The sequence below is a fragment of the Sminthopsis crassicaudata genome, chromosome 6 (assembly GCF_048593235.1).
Source record: "Sminthopsis crassicaudata isolate SCR6 chromosome 6, ASM4859323v1, whole genome shotgun sequence".
NCBI lineage: Eukaryota > Metazoa > Chordata > Mammalia > Dasyuromorphia > Dasyuridae > Sminthopsis > Sminthopsis crassicaudata.
Genome location: NC_133622.1, coordinates 166,380,821 through 166,387,613, shown reverse-complemented (window position 1 = coordinate 166,387,613; position 6,793 = coordinate 166,380,821). Strand labels below are relative to the sequence as shown.

General features: G+C 35.2%; 1 long non-coding RNA gene across 1 annotated transcript; it reads left to right on the top strand.

Moving 5' to 3' along the window:
• Window positions 1-252: 252 nt before the first annotated feature.
• LOC141547021 (uncharacterized) lies at window positions 253-6,543 on the top strand. Its single transcript, XR_012483495.1, has 6 exons — window positions 253-381; window positions 1,326-1,390; window positions 2,619-2,654; window positions 4,634-5,028; window positions 5,373-5,390; window positions 6,414-6,543. It is a non-coding gene; the product is annotated as an uncharacterized LOC141547021 (long non-coding RNA).
• The last annotated feature ends 250 nt before the right edge of the window (window positions 6,544-6,793 follow it).

Sequence of the window (6,793 nt, the reverse complement as noted above, 5' to 3'; positions counted from 1 at the left end):
AGCAAGAAAACGAATCTGGAAGGTATGGAGTTAAATGGTTGAAAAGCACTATAATAAATAAACCTTCATTTCTGATGCACAGATAAGACATTAGGTACGTGACATTTTTATAATAATGCAAAAAGGACAATCTATTGCTGGTTTTTCTGACTTCCTTTATTTGTTTCAGGAAGTAGCCAGGATTAGCCCAGAAGCAACAACCTCAATATTGTGAACTTCTAATTTTCTCCCCAATACAGGAGAAGGGAGGGGCTGGAAGGGACAGTGAGAACTGGAACTATTTATAGACCCAGAATCCTACTAATCTTTCTGAAATTCTTCAAGCAGGAGGAGCTGAAGGCAGCAAGATCTGGACAAAAGGAAGACTATATCCATTATATGGTATCTACTACATTCCCAGAGACAGGTTTTTATCAGGTTTCTAAGAGGATTGTGACTGAAATTAGGGATGGTGAATAGATTGCTGGGTTTATAGTCAGGAAGCCCAAGGAATCTCATTTTCAAAACTTATTCATTGTTCAACTCTAGGAGAGTTACTTAATTAGTCTGTGCGATTTGAGCAGTCCTTAGAACTTATCTTTCATAGATGAGTCATAATCTGCATGGGTAGATGGAATTCCCACACTATGTAGATCTTTCAGTATTTATATGCTTTGTGAGTATAAAAATGACTATTATGGATGCCTGTGAGATAACCTGTTATGCTGGATAGAGTTCTAGACCTAGAGTCAAGAAGACCTAGATACAAATCCCAATTCCCCTTTATTATTTGTGTAACTATGGCAAATAACATTTCTTCTATGCCTCAGATTGCTCACTAAGATATAAATTACAAATTATATTAGACCATATTATTGCATCCTTTATACCCTGATGAAATCACAAGTTAGTGTCTATAAGTGGACACCTATTTCTTCTTTCTTCTCATGTCTATTTAACAGAATCTAACAAAAAATTGATTATATTTATATGTATATACATATGGAAATTGATTTTACACATGTATATATATATAAATCGAAAAGCTTCTCAAAGACAAATCTAAATAATAATTCCATATAAATAACTAAAATGAAAGTAATAAAAATATGTAGTACATAATTTTGATTTTTTTGAAATGAACCATTATTTAAATTCAAAATTATTGTATTTTAAGTATTATTTTTATATTATTTTTAAAAAACAATATGGGTCAATATCATAGTTAGAGGTTTATCTTTTCATATAAGTTCTTTGGTTGAAACTTAAGCAAAAAAATAATTTTACTGTTTCATTTCATTAATTCTTCCAACTCCAACAGAAGATTCTTTTTACTTCAATTCTAGAATAAGAAAAGATGAAGGCCCTAATCCTGATTGCAATTGTCTTGACCATAACTGCTTGCTTCTCTGTAAGTATCCAATAACATAATATGATCTTATCGGCCTACCATTTGTTCATTTTAAAAAGCAACTTAGTTCATGAGAGAATTCAATATAAAGCGTTGTTTTCACTTTTCTTGAAAAAAAAAAAAAAAGCCTTGATATGCTTATTATCCACAGCTCAATCAATGAAAAAAGTTACTTTGGGAAGTCTGCCTCTGATACCAATGAACTATTTGTACAATGTCAACTTATTTTTATGATTGTGACATTGAGAGACTCAAAAGTTCCTTTAAATATGCTTTTTGCCTACTCTGCCTTTTCATCACCAAAAATAATACATAATCTTTCTATTGGAAGACACTATGCTCTGGGTTCATTATAAGCAGAGAGATGTAATTGCAATGCAGAAGGAACTCTCAGGTGAGAAAAATCCCTATATCCCCATGCAAGTTGACACTGAGTCTACAAATAAGATAAGAAATGTATAGGGCTTTGCATGTCCTAGTGTGTTCATCATCATCCCCATCATTATGATTATTTTTAGCCTTACAGAAGTACCTGGAATACTATCTTAGAATGACTTATAGTCTGTGTAAGAAGCAAAACCCATATCCATCTATCCACAGACCCTATCCCACCCCCTGCTCTAGTGGCTCCCTATAATTCTAGGAGTTAATACAAAAGCTTCTATTTGGCATGCAAAGCCCTTCATGACTTATTCCATCTTATCTTTCTAATCTTCTCCAACTTAACTCCCAATAGGTTTTTTTTTTTGATTCAAGGACACTGGCCACCAGGTTGTTCCACAAATTGATTACTCCATTTCTAAGCTTCAGACATTTTCTCTGGCTTGCTCCCATCTGGAATGTTCTCCATCTTCCAATGAAATTACTGACTTCTTGGCTTTCTTGAAATCTCATCTAAAATCCTATTTTCTACAAGGAGCCTACCCCAGCCCCTCTTAATACTAGTGTTTTCCCTCTGTTACATAGTTCCTTTTAATCCTACATATAGCTTGCTTTGGATGTATATGCATGCTGTCTTCCATTAGATTATAAATTTTTCTGGGGCAAGGACTGAATTTTGCCTCTTTTTTGTATTCCGCACCTAGCAGTGCCTGGGACATAATAGTTATCAGTGTGAACTGATTGGTTAATTACAGAGCACTCTCCATCCACTATGACATGTTGTACTGAGTCTAATTTGTTTCGTTTTGTTTTGTTACTGTACATTTCTATATGCACAACATTTTAGTCAGCTGAAGGACATAAGCACGGACACCACAAAAAAGTAAGTTTTATCTCATTTTTATCTTCTTTCCTTCCATCCTTCCTTCTCTCCTTTCTTTCTTCCTTTTTAGTATTTCCTCAATATTAACAATGATTAACACTTAACAATATTAACAAAAAATTAGTAGGGATAGCCTTCCAATAACTGCACTGAACCCACCTAGTATATATTCCCCAGCCTGTTTTCATTGATCCTAGTTGGCCCTGGGCTCTTGCCCTACCCACAACCTTTCTGAAGCTGTTTCCTTATCCCTATTTACACTGTTGGCAGGGGCCAAAATATGGTTTAGTAATTAGGGATTGACTGGGTCTGTGATATCATTAGTATAGAAATCTCCCCTGAGAAAATGCTCTCTCTCTGATGCCAGTTGGCACCTTCTTTGTACCTTGTAGTGTTAGACTACTGCCTCTAGTGCTGAAAGGATAAAGGATTTATCCTGGTCACATAGTGAATCCAAGTCTTCTGACTCCTAAGTCTGCTCTCTATCTTCTATGTTCTATTGCCTTTCTAGGGTTTTTTTTTTAATTTTATTCATTTTTCTATTAATTGAACCTCTGTTCATCCTCCCTCATTTGCATAAGTAATGGCAAATTGATTGTACTGTTTCCTGACAAAACAACTTTAACTTTTACATATTTTTGGAATACTGCTATGGAACCCCCCCCCCCGAAAAAGTTTCAGGGACACTGGATTTCAATTCATTTCGAGAACCGATGGGTTAGAGTTGTCTTTTCAGAGGAAAATTAGAGATAGGAAGGGATCTCTCAGAGGAAGCCAGTAGTACAGTGAATAGAGCAGTGAGCCTAGAACTTAGAAGACCTGAGTTCAATAATGTTTCAAACATTTCTCCGTATGATCCTATTTGCCTCAGTTTCCTCATCTGTAAAACTGAAGATAATAATAGCATTTACCTTCTAGGATTGTTGTAAGGATCAAATGAGATATTTATAAAAATCACTTAGCCCAGCCTAGTGCCTGGCATATAGTAGGTGGTATATAAATATATTTCCCAAATAGCTTCTCCTTGTACCAAGTCTTGGAGAGGTTCCAGAGAAGATAAATAAAGATAACTGGATACTAAATAAGAAACCCCTATAAAGGAAAAGTAACCATAACAAAACTATTTGGTCTGAAAGGGAAAAATGACAGTGTCTTAACCGCATTCAAACAAATGGGTTGTTTAATGACACTCAGCATCCCCTATCAGAAGAGAGGGCAAACCTGTTACCTATACCAACTAGTGCACATGAAAAAGTGCAGAGGGAGCCCATGCTGTCTCCAGCTTTCATTCCACTCTGAGCCAGTGGTTCTCAAAGTATGAAAGAGAGTTATGCAAGAGAGTCCCTACTACTTTTCTGAGAATTTTTTTATTACAGAGAGATGGGTAGCCTCCATGCAATCTAGCTTTGGAGAGTGGCCAGAAACACTGAGAGGTGGAGCTTTAGATCTGTAGTTGTGAGAGAGAGAGAGGTCTTGAACCAAGGTATTATGTGACCACTGGTCAACCTTCTCTCTTTTTTTCTCTCTATCTCTGTCTCTTTCTGTTTCTCTGACTCTCTGTCTCTCTCTGTGTCTCTTCTACTCTATTACTTTCTGTCTTTGTTTCTTTTCCTCCTCCTCTTCCTCCTTCTTTCCTTCTCCTCCTTCCTTCCTTCCTTCTTTCCTTCTTTTCTTCCTTCCTTCCTTCCTTCCTTCCTTCCTTCCTTCCCTTTTTCCAGGATTCTCTATCTCTGTTTAAGTGTGTGTGTCTCTCTGTCTCCCTGTCTCTGTCTGTCTTTCTCTCTGTGTCTCTTTCTGTCTCTGTCTTTCTTTGTCTTTTGGTCTCTGACTCTGTCTCTCTCTGTCTATCTCTATCCATGTGTCTGTCTGTCTGTCTCTCTTTGTCTTTCTCTGTCTTTCTTTTGTATTCAAAAAATGCTATTTAATTGTAGTTTACTATTTTTACCTGCAAATTTACAATGTATTCTCTCTCTATTAAGCACCACAATATACGTGATCCAGAAAGCTGTTCAGAAGAATCACAGGAATCCAGAAGACCTCCTGGCCCACATCATCCAGATGGTTTATTTGAGCCACAGGCACCACCTGATTCACAAGATGATCAAGGAGCTTTCTCACCATTTAAGAATTGTGTAATGATTTGTCATAATGCCCCTACAAATGACCTTCCTGGATCTTCTATCACCTCTCCTGTTTCAGTTCCCATCTCTGCCACTAAAGCTGTCACAACTCCTCCACCTGAAGCCAATGTCAATGTACATGCTATGCCTGAAAACAATCTCCCTCCCAGTCCTCAAAACTCAGACACTACAACTGTAATAAATAAAACTTTCCCAATCTGAATTTCAAAAGGAAAAAGTCAAGGCAAAGAATGGTAAGAATCCTTAGAAAAAAAAAATTTCAAATTAACAAGTTGCTTTGACTTATCAATTTTTCCTATAGTTTCATTCAAATAAAAAAGAAAAAAGAAGTGATTTTTAAAAATATATATATACTCTCTAGATTTCATTACATATAGATTATACATCTTTGACTTATTTTGTTGTTTTAAAAATCAAGGTGTTTCATTATTGAATGTCTGAATCATTTCATGAAAATTTATCTACAAAATAAAGAGCAACAATAAATTTATAGTGTTTTCAAGATGACTACATTCCCACAATTAATTAATCTTTTTTTGTTGTTTTTTTTCCCTAATTAATCACTTTGCAAGCACAGCCTTGATTATTGCCGTTGGTAAGTGAAATTAAATTCACAATTCTATCTTCATGCTTAAATTTCATAAAGCTTGAATTGGATTTGGGTTAGAAGCAACAAGATGGCACATTGGATTTGCTGTCAAGAAGACCTATGTTCAAATCCTAGTTCTATGACTCTAGGCAAATCACTTTTATTTCTATGTACCTCAGTTTCCTCATGTATAAATTGAGATAATAGCATCCAACTCCCAGGATTGCTGTGAGGATGTTGTTCAGTTTTCTAATTGTGTCCTATTCTTCATGAGCATATTTGGGGGTTTTCTTGGCAAAGATACTGAAATGACTTCCCATTGCCTTCTCCAGGTAATTTTACAGTTGAGGAAACTGAGACAAACAGAATTAAGTGACTTGCTCAGCTAGTAGGTATCTAAGATTAGATTTGAATTCAGGAAGATGAGTTCCTGATTCCCAGTCTACCACCTAAAGATGAAATGAAATAATACATGTAAAGCACCTTGCATACTTTAAAGCACTATAAAAAAGCAATATTATTATTAATTTCTTAAAGGGTAGATTAGACTCCTGTTATTAATATTAATAGCTGAAGAGTAATGTAAACAGAAGGGCAGTTGAGTGTTACAGTAAATGGAGATCTAGGACTAAAATCAGGAAGATTCATATTCATGAATTTAAATCTGGCCCCAGACACTTATTAGCTTTATCCCCTTGGGCAAGTCGCTTAATCACATTTGCCTCAGTTTCCTCATCTGTAAAATGAGCTGGAGAAGAAAATGGCAAACTACTCTAGAATCTTTGCCAAGAAAACCCCAAATGGAGTCATGAAGAATCAGACAAGCCTGAACAAGAGTATCAACTCATACATGATTTTTAATTAATCATATAGAGGAGACATAAAACTATTAAATATATTGCTAAGTGATTCGTTCTGAATAATCTAAAATGAATGGGAAATGTTTTTCTGACAATTATAAAATTGTCTTGAAATTAATGAAGTACAAATGGAAAATTATATATAATGTACTCTGGTGTTTTATTTCAGATCATGCTAATTCTGAACACTGTGTGCTTATCAGCTGACTGTTAAAAATAAATCAACATCATCTGACTTGACTAAGGAAATAAGAAATTTTAGGAATGCTGCCTCTTCTTTAATCATCTAAGATTATATGCATAACTTTTTTCCAATAAAGCTTTTTTCAACTATTTGATTCATTATTCAATTCTATGTAATGTTAGTCTCTATGTTTTTCTCCCAATCATTGAAGCACTGAGAGCCAATTCATAAATTTTCTTATTCATCAAATATTTATTAAGGAGCCCCTGTGTACAAAGGATAGTGCTAAATAGAGAGGAGGTGGGAGATATAAAAAGTTGAGATATGATATGGTTCCTCCCTTTATATCACAGCCCCTTTGAAGC